The 20000-nt window shown below is 60.6% G+C and overlaps 2 non-coding genes across 2 annotated transcripts; both read left to right on the forward strand.

The window, feature by feature from the left end:
* The first annotated feature begins 12356 nt into the window (after nt 1-12356).
* On the forward strand, nt 12357-12475 carry LOC131864331 (5S ribosomal RNA). The gene has a single exon (XR_009363163.1). It is a non-coding gene; the product is annotated as a 5S ribosomal RNA (ribosomal RNA).
* Nucleotides 12476-18378: 5903 nt separating this feature from the next.
* On the forward strand, nt 18379-18497 carry LOC131864341 (5S ribosomal RNA). Its single transcript, XR_009363173.1, has one exon. It is a non-coding gene; the product is annotated as a 5S ribosomal RNA (ribosomal RNA).
* The last annotated feature ends 1503 nt before the right edge of the window (nt 18498-20000 follow it).

The raw sequence follows: 20000 nt of genomic DNA on the forward strand, positions 1-20000 counted from the left end.
TCGGGGTGTGTGATGCAGAAGAGATAGCAATCGAGGTGTGCGGTGGGAAGGGCCCAGCAGCCAGAATGCATGAAGCGACGGATGAAGCAGTGATGACAACCGGGCTGTGAGGAGAGGAGGGATGCAGCCAAGAAAGCAATCAGGGCTCGAGGCAAGGGATGCATCAAGGATAGCAATCATGTTGTGAGGCGAGATTCCAAAGGCTAAACGTGAGAGGCTGCAGGGTCGACTCAGAGAGGTCTATGCATGTGAGAGGCTGAAAGCAAGGTCAACTCGGAGCGGTCTATGCATCGGGCGCGCTTGGGGCGACTACCAGTGCCAACCCCTTATCCCGCGACGCGTCCGACAAAGAGAACGTTCCAAGGCGGCAGAGGAGGTTACCAGCCGAAGGATGCAGTAGCAATAACAGGTATAGTTCCGCGGCGGCCGAGAAGACTCACCGCATAGGAATCGGGATGCGAGGCGAGGGATGCGGCGGGAAGGCCCCGACGGCTAAACGGAAGAGGCTGCAGGGCCGCCTCGGAATGGTCCAAGCATCGGACGCGATTGGGACGACTACCAGTGCCAACCCCTTATCCCGCGATGCGTCCGATACACAGATAGTTCCAAGGCGGCCGAGGAGCCTCACCGCATATCAATCGGGGTGCGAGGCGAGGGATGGGGCGGGAAGGCCCCAACGGCTAGACGGAAGAGGCTTCAGGGCCACCTCGGAATGCTCCAAGCATCGGACGCGCTTGGGGCGACTACCAGTGCCAACCCCTTATCCCGCGATGCGTCCGATACACAGATGGTTCCAAGGCGGCCGAGGAGCCTCACCGCATAGCAATCGGGGGTGCGAGGCGAGGGATGGGGCGGGAAGGCCCCAACGGCTAGACGGAAGAGGCTTCAGGGCCGCCTCGGAATGGTCCAAGCATCGGACGCGCTTGGGGCGACTACCAGTGACAACCCCTCATCCCGCGATGCGTCCGATACGAAGATGGTTCCAAGGCGGCCGAGGAGCCTCACCGCATAGCAATCGGGGTGCGAGGTGGGGGATGCGGCGAGATGGCCCCAACGGCTAGACGGAAGAGGCCACAGGGCCGCGTCGGAATAGTCCAAGCATCGGACGCGCTTGGGGCGACTACCAGTGACAACCCCTTATCCCGCGATGCGTCCGATACGAAGATAGTTCCAAGGCGGCCGAGGAGCCTCACCGCATAGCAATCCGGGTGCGAGGTGGGGGATGCGGCGAGATGGCCCCAACGGCTAGACGGAAGAGGCTGCAGGGCCGCCTCGGAATAGTCCAAGCATCGGACGCGCTTGGGGCGACTACCAGTGACAACCCCTTATCCCGCGATGCTTCCGATACGAAGACAGTTCCAAGGCGGCCGAGGAGCCTCACCGCATAGCAATGGGGGTGCGAGGTGAGGGATGCGGCGAGATGGCCCCAACGGCTAGACGGAAGAGGCCACAGGGCCGCCTCGGAATAGTCCAAGCATCGGACGCGCTTGGGGCGACTACCAGTGACAACCCCTTATCCCGCGATGCATCCGATACGAAGATAGTTCCCAGGCGGCCGAGGAGCCTCACCGCATAGCAATCGGGGTGCGAGGCGAGGGATGCGGCGAGATGGCCCCAAAGGGTAGACGGAAGAGGCTGCGGGGCCGCCTCGGAATAGTCCAAGCATCGAACGCGCTTGGGGCGACTACCACTGCCAACCCCTTATCCCGCGATGCGTCCGATACACAGATAGTTCCGAGGCGGCCGAGGAGCTGGGGGATGCGGCGAGATGGCCCCAACGGCTAGACGGAAGAGGCTGCAGGGCCGCCTCGGAATAGTCCAAGCATCGGACGCGCTTGGGGCGACTACCAGTGACAACCCCTTATCCCGCGATGCGTCCGATACACAGATAGTTCCGAGGCGGCCAAGGAGCCTCACCGCATAGCAATCGTGGTGCGAGGTGGGGGATGCAGCGAGATGGCCCCAACGGCTAGACGGAAGAGGCTGCAGGGCCGCCTCGGAATGGTCCAAGCATCGGACGCGCTTGGGGCGACTACCACTGCCAACCCCTTATCCCGCGATGCGTCCGATACACAGATAGTTCCAAGGCGGCCGAGGAGCCTCACCGAATAGCAATCGGGGTGCGAGGCGAGGGATGCGGCGAGAAAGCCCCAACGGCTAGAGGGAAGAGGCTTCAGGTCCGCCTCGGAATGGTCCAAGCATCGGACGCGCTTGGGGCGACTACCAGTGACAACCCCTTATCCCGCGACGCGTCCGATACACAGATAGTTCCAAGGCGGCCGAGGAGCCTCACCGCATAGCAATCGGGGTGCGAGGCGAGGGATGCGGCGAGAAGGACCCAACGGCTAGACGGAAGAGGCTTCAGGGCCGCCTCGGAATGGTCCAAGCATCGGACGCGCTTGGGGCGACTACCAGTGACAACCCCTTATCCCGCGACGCGTCCGATACACAGATAGTTCCAAGGCGGCCGAGGAGCCTCACCGCATAGCAATCGGGGTGCGAGGCGAGGGATGCAGCGAGAAGGACCCAACGGCTAGACGGAAGAGGCTTCAGGTCCGCCTCGGAATGGTCCAAGCATCGGACGCGCTTGGGGCGACTACCAGTGACAACCCCTTATCCCGCGACGCGTCCGATACACAGATAGTTCCAAGGCGGCCGAGGAGCCTCACCGCATAGCAATCGGGGTGCGAGGCGAGGGATGCGGCGAGAAGGACCCAACGGCTAGACGGAAGAGGCTTCAGGGCCGCCTCGGAATGGTCCAAGCATCGGACGCGCTTGGGGCGACTACCAGTGACAACCCCTTATCCCGCGATGCGTCCGATACACAGATAGTTCCAAGGCGGCCGAGGAGCCTCACCGAATAGCAATCGGGGTGCGAGGCGAGGGATGCGGCGAGAAGGACCCAACGGCTAGACGGAAGAGGCTTCAGGGCCGCCTCGGAATGGTCCAAGCATCGGACGCGCTTGGGGCGACTACCAGTGACAACCCCTTATCCCGCGACGCGTCCGATACACAGATAGTTCCAAGGCGGCCGAGGAGCCTCACCGCATAGCAATCGGGGTGCGAGGCGAGGGATGCGGCAAGAAGGACCCAACGGCTAGACGGAAGAGGCTTCAGGGCCGCCTCGGAATGGTCCAAGCATCGGACGCGCTTGGGGCGACTACCAGTGACAACCCCTTATCCCGCGACGCGTCCGATACACAGATAGTTCCAAGGCGGCCGAGGAGCCTCACCGCATAGCAATCGGGGTGCGAGGCGAGGGATGCGGCGAGAAGGACCCAACGGCTAGACGGAAGAGGCTTCAGGTCCGCCTCGGAATGGTCCAAGCATCGGACGCGCTTGGGGCGACTACCAGTGACAACCCCTTATCCCGCGACGCGTCCGATACACAGATAGTTCCAAGGCGGCCGAGGAGCCTCACCGCATAGCAATCGGGGTGCGAGGCGAGGGATGCGGCGAGAAGGACCCAACGGCTAGACGGAAGAGGCTTCAGGGCCGCCTCGGAATGGTCCAAGCATCGGACGCGCTTGGGGCGACTACCAGTGACAACCCCTTATCCCGCGACGCGTCCGATACACAGATAGTTCCAAGGCGGCCGAGGAGCCTCACCGCATAGCAATCGGGGTGCGAGGCGAGGGATGCGGCGAGAAGGACCCAACGGCTAGACGGAAGAGGCTTCAGGGCCGCCTCGGAATGGTCCAAGCATCGGACGCGCTTGGGGCGACTACCAGTGACAACCCCTTATCCCGCGATGCGTCCGATACACAGATAGTTCCAAGGCGGCCGAGGAGCCTCACCGCATAGCAATCGGGGTGCGAGGCGAGGGATGCGGCGAGAAGGACCCAACGGCTAGACGGAAGAGGCTTCAGGGCCGCCTCGGAATGGTCCAAGCATCGGACGCGCTTGGGGCGACTACCAGTGACAACCCCTTATCCCGCGACGCGTCCGATACACAGATAGTTCCAAGGCGGCCGAGGAGCCTCACCGCATAGCAATCGGGGTGCGAGGCGAGGGATGCGGCGAGAAGGACCCAACGGCTAGACGGAAGAGGCTTCAGGGCCGCCTCGGAATGGTCCAAGCATCGGACGCGCTTGGGGCGACTACCAGTGACAACCCCTTATCCCGCGACGCGTCCGATACACAGATAGTTCCAAGGCGGCCGAGGAGCCTCACCGCATAGCAATCGGGGTGCGAGGCGAGGGATGCGGCGAGAAGGACCCAACGGCTAGACGGAAGAGGCTTCAGGGCCGCCTCGGAATGGTCCAAGCATCGGACGCGCTTGGGGCGACTACCAGTGACAACCCCTTATCCCGCGACGCGTCCGATACACAGATAGTTCCAAGGCGGCCGAGGAGCCTCACCGCATAGCAATCGGGGTGCGAGGCGAGGGATGCGGCGAGAAGGACCCAACGGCTAGACGGAAGAGGCTTCAGGGCCGCCTGGGAATGGTCCATGCATCGCACGCGCTTGGGGCGACTACCAGTGACAACCCCTTATCCCGCGACGCGTCCGATACACAGATAGTTCCAAGGCGGCCGAGGAGCCTCACCGCATAGCAATCGGGGTGCGAGGCGAGGGATGCGGCGAGAAGGACCCAACGGCTAGACGGAAGAGGCTTTAGGGCCGCCTCGGAATGGTCCAAGCATCGGACGCGCTTGGGGCGACTACCAGTGACAACCCCTTATCCCGCGACGCGTCCGATACACAGATAGTTCCAAGGCGGCCGAGGAGCCTCACCGCATAGCAATCGGGGTGCGAGTCGAGGGATGCGGCGAGAAGGACCCAACGGCTAGACGGAAGAGGCTTCAGGGCCGCCTCGGAATGGTCCAAGCATCGGACGCGCTTGGGGCGACTACCAGTGACAACCCCTTATCCCGCGATGCGTCTGATACACAGATAGTTCCAAGGCGGCCGAGGAGCCTCACCGCATAGCAATCGGGGTGCGAGGCAAGGGATGCGGCGAGAAGGACCCAACGGCTAGACGGAAGAGGCTTCAGGGCCGCCTCGGAATGGTCCAAGCATCGGACGCGCTTGGGGCGACTACCGTTGCCAACCCCTTATCCCGCGATGCGTCTGATACACAGATAGTTCCGAGGCGGCCGAGGAGCCTCACCGCATAGCAATCGGGTTGCGAGGCAGATTATTGGGAAGGGAACCCCCTGGGATGCGGCTCAAGCAGTGCCCAAAGGGACTGGAATGAGGAATCACATCGAGAGACCCAAATGCTATACGAGGGCTCAAATCGAATTATCGATTTGGCCACGACATGGACGCATCGGAACGACTACCTTTGCCGAACCACTCGCAATTGCATCCATACCGAAACCAATAGACATTTCCGTTAGAGCCCTCGCATAGCATTCGGGAATCTCGCATGCCCCTCTAAATCGACCAATGCTGGCGCTCAACGAAAATCCGAGCGCTACCACCGTTCGAGCGCCAGCATTGGTCGAGTTAGAGGGGCACGGGGGAGAATGCTCCAGTCAACACCTCCCCTATATAAGTTATTTGTCCGATTCTCGCACAACCGTAGTCTGCCTCGTCGAATCAAACAACGGTCCCAGATTCCGACTTCCGTTCCGTAGAGACCCAAAAGCTAGATGGAGGCTCGCAAGAAAGAGAGTCGGCGCATAGCAATCGGGTTTCTCGAACGTTTAGGGACCGAGCTCACTTGCGGATAGGGCAAAATCCGCCAAGCAACCCAAAAGCTAGACGGGGGCTCGAATCGAATCGCCTAGGCGGCCACAACAACGACGTGTTGGATCGACTACCAGTGCCAAACCATTCAGCAAGACTAGTCTGTGTCGAGGCCGGATAGAGATTCTCAGAGAGCGCCCGTACAGCATTTAGGAGACCTGCCGCGTCCCTCACACTCGACAAATGGTGGTGCACGTTTATAAATCCGAGCGATCCCAACCCTTTCAAGCACCAACATCGGTCGAGATAGAGGGGCACGGAGGGGGCTGCGTGAGACAACACAGTCCCCTATATAAGTTATTTGTCCGATTCTCACACATCCGAAGAATGGTCATCAAATCGGACAACAGCCCAAACTTCCGACTTCCGTCCCAGAAAGCCCAAGAGCTATCTAAAACGTTCATGGCCGGAACTCGATCGCGGCTATACCAGTCCGCCAAGCAACCCAAAAGCTAGACTGGAGCTCTAGTCGAATCACCTCTGTGGCCATTGCAAGGACGTGTTGGAGCGACTACCATTGCCGAACCATTCCGCAGGTCGAGTCCATACCAAGGCCGCATAGAGATTCACGATGAGCTCCTGCATAGCAATCAGGAGACTTGCCGTGTCCATCACAATCGATAAATCCTGGTGCAAGATTTTTGCATCCGAGCGCTCCAACCAGTCGAGCACCAGCATCAATCGACATAAACGGGCACGGGGGGAGGATGCTCGAGAACACTACCTCCCCTATATAAGTTATTTGTCCGATTCTCAAGCAGCCGAAGTCTGGTCATCGAATCGGGTCAAAGACCACAACTTCCGACTTTACCCACAATGCAAGTCATCGAATCGAACATCGGCCCCCGAGTCGGACTCCATGCGTATGTCAGGTCATCGGACCCAAATTCCGCCTTCCTGCGCATGGCGGGCCATCAATATCAACTCGGTCATCGGACCCAAACTCCGCCTTTCTGCGCATGGCACGCCTTCAAATCGGTCATCGGACCCAAATTCCGCCTTCCTGTGCATGGCGGGCCATCAACATCAACTCGGTCATCGGACCCAAATTCCGCCTTTCTGCGCATGGCACGCCATCAACTCGGTCATCGGACCCAAATTCCGCCTTCCTGCGCATGGAAGGTCATCGGACACAAATTCAGACCTCGCCAATATGCCTACGTATCGAATCGGTCATCGGACCCAACTTCCGACTTCATCCATACTGTAGGGTCTTTGAGGTTGGCGCGGTGCGCTCAACCCGGGGAGTCGACCCATCGAAGCATACACCTCCCCTATATAAGCTATTTGTCCGATTCCCACACCTGTGTAGTTTGCACCTCTGACCAGGACATCGACCCCAACTTCCGAACTCGACTGCAACGACGGCACCAGCGCCTTGGTGCGCACCTTGCGACGCACAGTCCCAACATTCGCCTTCCTGCACATGGCAGGTCATCGGACCCAAATTCCGACCTCGCGAGTATGCCTACATATCGAATCGGTCATCGGACACAACTTCCGACTTCATCCATACCGTAGGGTCTTTGAGGTTGGCGCGGTGCGCTCAACCCGGGGAGTCGACCCAACGAAGCATACACCTCCCCTATATAAGCTATTTGTCCGATTCCCACACCTGTGTAGTTTGCACCTCCGATCAGGACATCGACCCCAACTTCCGAACTCGCCTGCAACGACCGAACCAGCGCCTTGGTGCGCACCTTGCAACGCACAGTGCCAACATTCGCCTTCCTGCACATGGCAGGTCATCGGACCCAAATTCCGACCTCGCGAGTATGCCTACATATCGAATCGGTCATCGGACCCAACTTCCGACTTCATCCATACCGTAGGGTCTTTGAGGTTGGCGCGGTGCGCTCAACCCGGGGAGTCGACCCAACGAAGCATACACCTCCCCTATATAAGCTATTTGTCCGATTCCCACACCTGTGTAGCTTGCACCTCCGATCAGGACATCGACCCCAACTTCCGAACTCGACTAAAAAGACCGCACCAGCACCTTGGTGTGCACCTTGCAACGCACAGTGCCAACATTCGCCTTCCTGCACATGGCAGGTCATCGGACCCAAATTCCGACCTCATGAGCATACCTACTAATCGAATCGGTCATCGGACCCAACTTCCGACTTCATCCATACCGTAGGGTCTTTGAGGTTGGCGCGGTGCGCTCAACCTGGGGAGTCGACCCATCGAAGCATACACCTCCCCTATATAAGCTATTTGTCCGATTCCGACACCTGTGTAGTTTGCACCTCCGCTCAGGACATCGACCCCAACTTCCGAACTCGCCTGCAACGACCGAACCAGCGCCTTGGTGCGCACCAAAAGTGCGCACTTTTGGAGGGCACTTTTGTGCGCTCCAAAGGTGCGCACTTTTGGAGGGCACTTTTGTGCGCTCCAAAGGTGCGCACTTTTGGAGGGCACTTTTTGGAGGGCACTTTTGTGCGCTCCAAAGGTGCGCACTTTTGGAGGGCACTTTTTGGAGGGCACTTTTCTGCGCTCCAAAGGTGCGCACTTTTGGAGGGCACTTTTTGGAGGGCACTTTTCTGCGCTCCAAAGGTGCGCACTTTTGGAGGGCACTTTTTGGAGGGCACTTTTCTGCGCTCCAAAGGTGCGCACTTTTGGAGGGCACTTTTTGGAGGGCACTTTTCTGCGCTCCAAAGGTGCGCACTTTTGGAGGGCACTTTTGTGCACTCCAAAGGTGCACACTTTTGGAGGGCACTTTTTGGAGGGCACTTTTCTGCACTCCAAAGGTGCGCACTTTTGGAGGGCACTTTTTGGAGGGCACTTTTGTGCGCTCCAAAGGTGCGCACTTTTGGAGGGCACTTTTTGGAGGGCACTTTTGTGCGCTCCAAAGGTGCGCACTTTTGGAGGGCACTTTTGTGCACTCCAAAGGTGCGCACTTTTGGAGGGCACTTTTCCTGCGCTCCAAAGGTGCACACCTAGGTGAGCACCTTCGACCACACCTTGTAGCACACCAAACTCTGACTTTCGACTTCATCCGCAATGCAGGGTCTTTGAGGTTGGCGCAATGCGCACAACCAGGGGAGTCGACCCATCAAACCCAACACCTCCCCTATATAAGCTATTTGTCTGATTCTCATACATGCGTAGCCTGCAGGAGCAATTAGGACATCGACCCCAACTTTCGGCTTCTAAACGAAAACAAGGTCTTTGAGGTTGGTGTAATGCGAACAACTAGGGGAGTCAACCCATCAAACCCAACACCTCCCCTATATAAGCTATTTGTCTGATTCTCATACATGTGTAGTCTACAGGAGCAATTAGGACATCGACCCCAACTTTTGACTTCTTAACGAAAACAAGGTCTTTGAGGTTGACGTAATGCGCACAACCAGGGGAGTCGACCCATCAAACCCAACACCTCCCCTATATAAGCTATTTGTCCGATTCTCATACATGTGTAGCCTACAGGAGCCATTAGGACATTGACCCCAACTTTTGACTTCTTAACGAAAACAAGGTCTTTGAGGTTGGCGTAATGCGCACAACCAAGGGAGTTGACCCATCAAACCCAACACCTCCCCTATATAAGCTATTTGTCTGATTCTCATACATGTGTAGCCTGCAACAACGATTAGGACATCCACCCCAACTTCTGAATTCGTCTGCGTTGACCGCACCAAAGGTGCACGCCTTGGTGCTCACCAAAATCCGACTTCCGACTTCTTCTGCTATGCGGGGTCTTTGAGGTTGGCGCAGTGCGCACAACCAGGGGAGTCAACCCACCGAATGCAACACCTCCCCTATATAAGCTATTTGTCTGATTCTCATACATGCGTAGACTGCAGCAATGATTAGGACATCCACCCCAACTTTTGACTTCTTAAACAAGACAGGGTCTTTGAAGTTGGTGCAGTGCACACAACCAGGGGAGTCGACCCATCAAACGCAACACCTCCCCTATATAAAGCTATTTGTCCGATTCTCATACGTGTAGTCTGCAGCAGCGATTAGGACATCGACCCCAACTTCCGAATTCGTTTGCATTGACCGCACCAAAGGTGCACGCCTTGGTGTGCACCTTGGAGTGCACTTTGGTGCTCACCTCGGTGCACACTTTGGTGTGCACCTCGGTGTGCACCAAAGGTGCGCACCTTGGAGCGCACCAAAGGTGTACACTTTGGAGCGCACCACATAGGGTCTTTGAGAGGTTGGCGCAGTGCGCACACCAAGGTGGGTGTTGAGGTGCGTGCCGAGGTGGGTGGGTGCTAGGGTGCGCTCCATGGTGGGTGCCAGGGTGGGTGCGTGCTAGGGTGGATTCCAAAGAGGGTCATAGGGTGGGTGCCAAGGTGGGTTGGTGATATAGTGGGTTCAAAGGTGGGTACTAGGGTGGGTTCCAAGGTGGGTCACAAGTTGGGTGCCAGGATGCGTGGGTGTTAGGTTGGGTGCCAAGGTGGGCTCCTGCGTGGGTGGGTGCTAGGGTGGGTTTCAAGGTGGACGCGAGGGCGGGTGCCAAGGTGGGTAACAAGTTGGGTGTTAGGATGGGTGAGTGCTAGAGTGGGTGCCAAGGTGGGTGGGTGCTAAGGTGGATGCCAAGGTGGTTCACAGGGTGGGTGGGTTCTAGGGTGAGTTCCAAGGTGGGTCACAGGTTTAGTGCTAGGGTGCGTGTCAAGGCGGGTGTCGAGGTGCCTGGGTGCTAGGGTGTGGATGCCAATGTGGGTCATAGGGTGGGTACTAGGGTGGGCTGCAATGTGGGTGCCAAGGTGGGTAACATGCTCGGTTGGTTCTAAATTGGGTGTCAGGGTGGGTGTGCACCCACCTTGCCCGAGGTGGGTGCCAAGGTGCCAGTGTGGGTGGGTGCTAAGGTGGATGCCAAGGTGGGTGAGAAGGTGGGTGATAGGTTGAGTGGTAGGATGGGTGGGTGCCAAGATGGGTCACAGGGTGGGTGCAAGGGTGGGTAGGTGCTAGGGTTGGTGTCAGGGTGGGTGGGTGCTAGGTTGGGTTCCAAGGTGGGTGCGAGGGTGAGTGTCAAGGTGGGTCACAGGTTAGGTGCTAGGATGGGTGAGTGCTAGGGTGCAAAGGTGCCAGGGTGGGTGCTAGGATGGGTCGATGCTAGGGTGAGTGGCAAGGTGGGTCCACAAGTGTCAAGGTGGGTGCCGAGGTGGGTGCCAACTTGGGTTCCAAGGTGGGTGCCAAGTGGGCGACTGCTATGGTGGATGCCAAGGTGGGTCACGGGGTGGGTGCCAAGTTGCTAGGTTGTGTTCCAAGGTGGGTGCCAACGTGGCTGCTAGGGTGCGTGGGTTAAAGGGTGTGTCACAACGTGGGTGCCAGGATGGGTGCGCACCCACACTGGCCAAGACGGGTGCAAGGTTGGGTTCCAAGCCCGGTCACAGGCTGGGTGCTAGGATGGGTGGGTGCCAAGGTGGGCACCAGGGTGGGTGCACCCACCCTGGCCAAGGTGGGTCACGGGGTGGGTCCTAGGGTGGGTAACAGGGTGGGTACTAAGGTGCGTGCCAAGGTGGGTCATGGGGTGGGTGCCAAGGTGGGCACCAGGGTGGGTGTGCACCAACCCTAGCCAGGGTAGGTCACGGGGTGGTTGTCGGGGTGGGCGTCAAGGAGCCAAGGTGGGTGGCAAGTAGCCAAGTTGCGTGCCAAGGTGGGTGTCGGGGTGGGTGCCAAGGATCCAAGGTGGGTGCCAAGGAACCAAGGTGGGTGTCTGGGTGGGTGCCGAGGTGGGAGCCAGGGTGGGTCCCAAGGTGAGTGCAAAGGTGGGTGCCAGGGTCAAGGTGAGTGCCAATGTGGGTTCCAAGGTGCCAGGGTCAGGGTGAGTGCCAATGTGGGTTCAAAGGTGCTAAGTTGGGTGCGAGGTTGGGTGCGAGGGTGGGTGGGTGCCAAGGTGTGCTAGGTGGAAGCCCGGGTGGGTCGGCATCCCATGGGTGTCGAGTTGGGTGCCTGATGGGTGCTTCTTGTCAAGTTTTAGTCGTCGGGACTCATTTCGAGCCTTAGAGGTCGTTTCTTGTCCGGTTGCCCTGTCTTCGACCTGGGAACCCAATTTTGGTCCTCGGGTCCCATTTTTTTTTGTCTCGCATCCCACTTTTGGCCTGTGGCCTTTTCGGGGTCGATTCTCGTTTTGGGCATCAGAGCATGTTTCTTCTCCTAAAACCCAATATTTGTTTATTAAGTCTCGGAACACATTTTTGTTCTCGTGGACCCATCATGGGTCTTGGAACGCATTTGTGGTCCTTGGGTCCCATTTTGCATCCCGAAACTTGTGTTTTGGTGCTTGATCCCTATTTTGGGTGCCCACCTTGCACCAAGTGCGCACCCGGGGCAAACCGAGCGCCTTGGTGCACCGGGGCAAGATCGAGCGTGCACCCGAGGCGCCCCGAACATGCACCAAGGTGCACTCGGCCCACATGTGAGCGCAGGTCGTTGCGCCCGAGGTGGTGTGTGGGCACCGCGTTGCAGACGGGACACTGCACGCACACGACGCCCCGTCCAGGTGCACGCACGTAGGCCGGGCCGGGTGCACACCCGACGCCCTAGCAAGGTGCGCGCACCCGGGCAGGGCTCACACTTGGCGAACGGGGCGCACTTCGCGAGGGAGGGTGTGCACCTCGACGGGGGTGGGTGGCCGGGGTGGATTCGCACGTGGGTCGCGGTTTGCTAAGTACACACTGCGACAAGCTCATAACGGGTGCGATCATACCAGCGTTAGTGCACCGGATCCCATCAGAACTCCGCAGTTAAGCGCGCTTGGGCCGGAGTAGTACTAGGATGGGTGACCTCCCGGGAAGTCCCGGTGTTGCACCCTTTCTTAGTTTTTCGCCGGGCGTCGCAATGCTATTTGAATAAACCTTTTGCCCGTTTGCGTTCTCGTCGGGGCCGGGCCGGGCCGGGGTGCGCTGCCCGCACTACCGCGCGCGCGGGGGCGACACCGAGCGCGCACCCGAGGCGCCCCGAGCACACAGGCCACGGTGCAACCCGGGCGTTGTGCGCGCACCCCGGTGCGCCCGAGGTGCTGCGCGCGCACCCAGGTGAAATCGGTGTGCACCTCGGCCAGTGCGCGCTCGGTCGAGTCGCGCACGTTGGCCAAGGTGCACGGTGATGTTTCTTACTCTAAGGTTCCGCACCAGACGCCCGGGACAGGTGAGCGAAGCTGGGCGGGGCCGGGTGCGCGGCCGGGGCAGGTGCACGCAGCTGGAGAGAGCTTTGGAGCACACCAGAGGTGCGCACCTTGGAGCACACTTCGGAGCGCACCAATGATGCGCTCCATTCAAAAGTTTCCTGAAAAGGCAAAAAAAGTTGAGATTATAGAATTTCCCACTTGAGAGATTGTAAAAAAAAAAAATTTAAAATGAAGGAAACGCGGGTGCCAAGGTGTGCGCGCCCGGGTGCGCAGCCCAGCCAAGGTGTGCGCACCAAGGCGCCCACCCTGGCGAAGGTGCACGCAAGGTGCGCACCCGAGGCAAACCGGACAATTAACCCAACTTTCGACTTCGCGCGCACCTGCGCACCTTGGAGCGCACTTCGGAGCGCTCCTTGTTGCGCACCAATCTTGGGCACCTCGGAGTGCACCATGGCGCCCACCAAGGTGCGCACCCGGGGCAAACCGAGCTCCGACTTCGTGCGCACCTTGGAGCGCACGAAAGGTGCGCACCATGGCGCCCACCAAGGTGCGCAGCCCAGCCAAGGCGTGCGCATCAAGGTGCGCACCCTGGCGAAGGTGCGCACCCGGGGCAAACCGAGCTCCGACTTCGTGCGCACCTTGGAGCGCACAAAGGGTGCGCAACCCAGCCAAGGTGTGCGCACCCCGGGCAAACCGAGCTCCGAATCGTGCGCACCTTGGAGCACACTTCGGAGCCCTCCTTGGTGCGCACCGATGTTGCGCACCTCGGAGCGCACCCGGGGAAAACAATGCAATTAACCCGACTTTCGACTTCGTGGGCACCTCGGAGCGCTCTCGGGTTCGCACCTCGGAGCACACCGAGGTGCGCACCTTTGATGCGCTGCCTTCACCAATTTCCAGAAAAGGCAAGAAAACATTGAGAAGGTGTGCGCACCGAGGTGCCCACCCTGGCGAAGGTGCACGCGAGGTGCGCACCCGGGGCAAACCGGGCTCCGACTTCGTGCACGCCATGCTGCGCACCTTGGAGGGCCATGGTGCGCACCTTGGAGCACACTTCGGAGCGCTCAATGGTGCCCAACCCAGCCAAGGTGCCCACCGCGGCGAAGGTGCACGCGAGGTGCGCACCCGGGGCAAACCGGGCTCCGACTTCGTGCACGCCGCACCTTGGAGCACACTTCGGAGCGCTCCTTGGTGCGCACCAGGGCGCGCAACCCAGCCGAGGTGCCCACCCCGGCGAAGGTGCACGCGGGGTGCGCACCCGAGGCAAACCGGGCTCCGACTTCGTGCACGCCATGGTGCCCACCGCGGCGAAGGTGCACGCGAGGTGCGCACCCGGGGCAAACCGGGCTCCGACTTCGTGCACGCCGCACCTTGGAGCACACTTCGGAGCGCTCCTTGGTGCGCACCAGGGCGCGCAACCCAGCCGAGGTGCCCACCCCGGCGAAGGTGCACGCGAGGTGCGCACCCGGGGCAAACCGGGCTCCGACTTCGTGCACGCCATGGTGCCCACCGCGGCGAAGGTGCACGCGAGGTGCGCACCCGGGGCAAACCGGGCTCCGACTTCGTGCACGCCGAACCTTGGAGCACACTTCGGAGCGCTCCTTGGTGCGCACCATGGTGCCCACCAGGGCGCGCAACCCCGCCGAAGGTGCACGCGAGGTGCGCACCCGGGGCAAACCGGGCTCCGACTTCGTGCACGCCGCACCTTGGAGCACACTTCGGAGCGCTCCTTGGTGCGCACCAGGGCGCGCAACCCCGCCGAAGGTGCACGCGAGGTGCGCACCCGGGGCAAACCGGGCTCCGACTTCGTGCACGCCATGGTGCGCACCAGGGTGCCCACCGCGGCGAAGGTGCGCACCCGGGGCAAACCGGGCTCCGACTTCGTGCACGCCGCACCTTGGAGCACACTTCGGAGCGCTCCTTGGTGCGCACCAGGGCGCGCAACCCAGCCGAGGTGCCCACCCCGGCGAAGGTGCACGCGAGGTGCGCACCCGGGGCAAACCGGGCTCCGACTTCGTGCACGCCATGGTGCCCACCGCGGCGAAGGTGCGCACCCGGGGCAAACCGGGCTAGGACTTCGTGCACGCCGCACCTTGGAGCACACTTCGGAGCGCTCCTTGGTGTGCACCATGGTGCCCACCAGGCCGCGCAACCCAGCCAAGGTGTGCGCACCAAGGTGCACGCGAGGTGCGCACCCGGGGCAAACCGGGGTCCGGCTTCGTGCACGCCGCACCTTGGAGCACACATCGGGGCGCTCCCGGGTTCGCACCGGCGTTGCGCACCGTGGTGGGCACCTCGGAGCGCACCGTGGTGGGCACCTCGGAGCACACCAAGGTGGGCAGCGAGGTGCGCACCTTTGATGCGATGCCTTCACTAATTTCCATAAAAGGCAAAAGAAAACGAGATTTTAAAATTTCCGTTTTGAAAGATAGTGAGAAAAAGGGAATGCTGGTGCCATCTTGAGCCCGCCCTGGTGCGCAGCCCAGCCAAGGTGTGCGCACCAAGGTGCCCACCCTGGCGAAGGTGCGCGCCCGGGCAATTAACCCAACTTCCAACTTCGCGCGCGCCAGGGTGGGAGCGCACCCAACAACCGGGCCTGGGAAGAGCCAATGCGAGAAACCCCACCAAACGCTCTGACAAAAAAAGAGGGGGCGCTCCAGTAACCCCGCTTCGGAGCGCACCCTGGGCAAACCCAGCCAGGGTGCCCACCCCGGCCAAGGTGCAGGCGAGGTGCGCACCCGGGGCAAACCGGGCTCCGACAACGTGCACGCCGCACCTTGGAGCACACTTCGTAGCGCTCCCGGGTGCGCACCTCAGAGCACACCAAGGTGGGCAGCGAGGTGCGCACCTTTGATGCGCTGCCTTCACTAATTTCCAGAAAAGGCAAAAAAAAGAGGAGATTTTAAAATTTCCGTTTTGAAAGATAGTGAAAAAAACGGAACGCGGGTGCCATCTTGAGCCCGCCCGGGTGCACAGCCCAGGTAAGGTGCCCACCCTGGCAAAGGTGCGCACCCGGGCAATTAACCCTACTTCCGACTTCGTGCGCGCCAGGGTGGCAACCGGGCCTGGGAAGAGCCAATGCGAGAAACCCCACCAAACGCTCCGACAAAAAAAGAGGCGGCGCTCCAATAACCCCGCTTCGGAGCGCAGCCGGGGCAAACCCAGCCAAGGTGCCCACCCCGACGAAGGTGCACGCGAGGTGCGCACCCGGGGCAAACCGGGCTCCGACAACGTGCACGCAGCACCTTGGAGCACACTTCGAAGCACTCCCGGGTGCCCACCGGCGTTGCGCACCGTGGTGGGCAGCGAGGTGCGCACCTTTGATGCGCTGCCTTCACTAATTTCCAGAAAAGGCAAAAAAAAATGAGATTTTAAAATTTCCGTTTTGAAAGATAGTGAAAAAAACGGAACGCGGGTGCCATCTTGAGCCCGCCCTGGTGCGCAGCCCAGGCAAGGCATGCGCACCAAGGTGCCCACCCGCGGTGCACACCCGGGGCAAACCGGGCTCCGACTTCGTGCAGGCCGCACCTTGGAGCACACTTCGGAGCGCTCCTTGGTGCGCACCATGGTGCCCACCAGGGCGCACCCGGGGCAAACCGGGCTCCGACTTCGTGCACGCCGCACCTTGGAGCACACATCGGAGCGCTCCCAGGTTCGCACCAGCGTTGCGCACCTTTGATGCGCTGCCTTCACTAATTTCCAGAAAAGGCAAAAAAAAACGATATTTTAAAATTTCCGTTCTGAAAGATAGTGAAAAAAACGGAACGCGGGTGCCATCTTGAGCCCTTCCTGGTGCGCAGCCCAGGCAAGTTGTGCGCACCAAGGTGCCCACCCTGGCGGAGGTGCGCGCCCGGGGCAAACCGGGCTCCGACTTCGTGCACTGCATGGTGCCCACCAAGGCGCGCAACCCAGCCAAGGTGCCCACCGCAGCGAAGGTGCACGCGAGGTGCGCACCCGAGGTGCACACCCGGGGCAAACCGAGCTCCGACTTCGTGCACGCCGCACCTTGGAGCACACTTCAGAGCGCTCCTTGGTGCGCACCAGGGCGCGCAACCCAGCCAAGGTGCTCACCCCGGCGAAGGTGCACGCGAGGTGCGCACCCGGGGCAAGCCGGGCTCGGACTTCGTGCACGCCGCACCTTGGAGCACACATCGGAGCGCTCCCGGGTTCGCACCAGCATTGCGCACCTTTGATGCGCTGCCTTCACTAATTTCCAGAAAAGGCAAAAAAAAAAAAAAAACGAGATTTTAAAATTTCCGTTTTGAAAGATAGTGAAAAAAACGGAACGCGGGTGCCATCTTGAGCCTGCCCTGGTGTGCAGCCCAGGCAAGTTGTGCGCACCAAGGCACCCACCCTGGCCAAGGTGGGTCACGGGGTGGGTCCTAGGGTGGGTACTAAGGTGCGTGCCAAGGTGGGTCATGGGGTGGGTGCCAAGGTGGGCACCAGGGTGGGTGTGCACCAACCCTAGCCAGGGTAGGTCACGGGGTGGTTGTCGGGGTGGGCGTCAAGGAGCCAAGGTGGGTGGCAAGTAGCCAAGTTGCGTGCCAAGGTGGGTGTCGGGGTGGGTGCCAGGGATCCAAGGTGGGTGCCAAGGAACCAAGGTGGGTGTCTGGGTGGGTGCCGAGGTGGGAGCCAGGGTGGGTCCCAAGGTGAGTGCAAAGGTGGGTGCCAGGGTCAAGGTGAGTGCCAATGTGGGTTCCAAGGTGCCAGGGTCAGGGTGAGTGCCAATGTGGGTTCAAAGGTGCTAAGTTGGGTGCGAGGTTGGGTGCGAGGGTGGGTGGGTGCCAAGGTGTGCTAGGTGGAAGCCCGGGTGGGTCGGCATCCCATGGGTGTCGAGTTGGGTGCCTGATGGGTGCTTCTTGTCAAGTTTTAGTCGTCGGGACTCATTTCGAGCCTTAGAGGTCGTTTCTTGTCCGGTTGCCCTGTCTTCGACCTGGGAACCCAATTTTGGTCCTCGGGTCCCATTTTTTTTTGTCTCGCATCCCACTTTTGGCCTGTGGCCTTTTCGGGGTCGATTCTCGTTTTGGGCATCAGAGCATGTTTCTTCTCCTAAAACCCAATATTTGTTTATTAAGTCTCGGAACACATTTTTGTTCTCGTGGACCCATCATGGGTCTTGGAACGCATTTGTGGTCCTTGGGTCCCATTTTGCATCCCGAAACTTGTGTTTTGGTGCTTGATCCCTATTTTGGGTGCCCACCTTGCACCAAGTGCGCACCCGGGGCAAACCGAGCGCCTTGGTGCACCGGGGCAAGATCGAGCGTGCACCCGAGGCGCCCCGAACATGCACCAAGGTGCACTCGGCCCACATGTGAGCGCAGGTCGTTGCGCCCGAGGTGGTGTGTGGGCACCGCGTTGCAGACGGGACACTGCACGCACACGACGCCCCGTCCAGGTGCACGCACGTAGGCCGGGCCGGGTGCACACCCGACGCCCTAGCAAGGTGCGCGCACCCGGGCAGGGCTCACACTTGGCGAACGGGGCGCACTTCGCGAGGGAGGGTGTGCACCTCGACGGGGGTGGGTGGCCGGGGTGGATTCGCACGTGGGTCGCGGTTTGCTAAGTACACACTGCGACAAGCTCATAACGGGTGCGATCATACCAGCGTTAGTGCACCGGATCCCATCAGAACTCCGCAGTTAAGCGCGCTTGGGCCGGAGTAGTACTGGGATGGGTGACCTCCCGGGAAGTCCCGGTGTTGCACCCTTTTTTAGTTTTTCGCCGGGCGTCGCAATGCTATTTGAATAAACCTTTTGCCCGTTTGCGTTCTCGTCGGGGCCGGGCCGGGCCGGGGTGCGCTGCCCGCACTACCGCGCGCGCGGGGGCGACACCGAGCGCGCACCCGAGGCGCCCCGAGCACACAGGCCACGGTGCAACCCGGGCGTTGTGCGCGCACCCCGGTGCGCCCGAGGTGCTGCGCGCGCACCCAGGTGAAATCGGTGTGCACCTCGGCCAGTGCGCGCTCGGTCGAGTCGCGCACGTTGGCCAAGGTGCACGGTGATGTTTCTTACTCTAAGGTTCCGCACCAGACGCCCGGGACAGGTGAGCGAAGCTGGGCGGGGCCGGGTGCGCGGCCGGGGCAGGTGCACGCAGCTAGAGAGAGCTTTGGAGCACACCAGAGGTGCGCACCTTGGAGCACACTTCGGAGCGCACCAATGATGCGCTCCATTCAAAAGTTTCCTGAAAAGGCAAAAAAAGTTGAGATTATAGAATTTCCCACTTGAGAGATTGTAAAAAAAAAAAATTTAAAATGAAGGAAACGCGGGTGCCAAGGTGTGCGCGCCCGGGTGCGCAGCCCAGCCAAGGTGTGCGCACCAAGGCGCCCACCCTGGCGAAGGTGCACGCAAGGTGCGCACCCGAGGCAAACCGGACAATTAACCCAACTTTCGACTTCGCGCGCACCTGCGCACCTTGGAGCGCACTTCGGAGCGCTCCTTGGTGCGCACCAATCTTGGGCACCTCGGAGTGCACCATGGCGCCCACCAAGGTGCGCACCCGGGGCAAACCGAGCTCCGACTTCGTGCGCACCTTGGAGCGCACGAAAGGTGCGCACCATGGCGCCCACCAAGGTGCGCAGCCCAGCCAAGGCGTGCGCATCAAGGTGCGCACCCTGGCGAAGGTGCGCACCCGGGGCAAACCGAGCTCCGACTTCGTGCGCACCTTGGAGCGCACAAAGGGTGCGCAACCCAGCCAAGGTGTGCGCACCCCGGGCAAACCGAGCTCCGAATCGTGCGCACCTTGGAGCACACTTCGGAGCCCTCCTTGGTGCGCACCGATGTTGCGCACCTCGGAGCGCACCCGGGGAAAACAATGCAATTAACCCGACTTTCGACTTCGTGGGCACCTCGGAGCGCTCTCGGGTTCGCACCTCGGAGCACACCGAGGTGCGCACCTTTGATGCGCTGCCTTCACCAATTTCCAGAAAAGGCAAGAAAACATTGAGAAGGTGTGCGCACCGAGGTGCCCACCCTGGCGAAGGTGCACGCGAGGTGCGCACCCGGGGCAAACCGGGCTCCGACTTCGTGCACGCCATGCTGCGCACCTTGGAGGGCCATGGTGCGCACCTTGGAGCACACTTCGGAGCGCTCAATGGTGCCCAACCCAGCCAAGGTGCCCACCGCGGCGAAGGTGCACGCGAGGTGCGCACCCGGGGCAAACCGGGCTCCGACTTCGTGCACGCCGCACCTTGGAGCACACTTCGGAGCGCTCC

This window comes from Cryptomeria japonica, unplaced genomic scaffold (genome assembly GCF_030272615.1).
Source record: "Cryptomeria japonica unplaced genomic scaffold, Sugi_1.0 HiC_scaffold_83, whole genome shotgun sequence".
NCBI classification, from domain to species: Eukaryota; Viridiplantae; Streptophyta; class Pinopsida; order Cupressales; family Cupressaceae; genus Cryptomeria; species Cryptomeria japonica.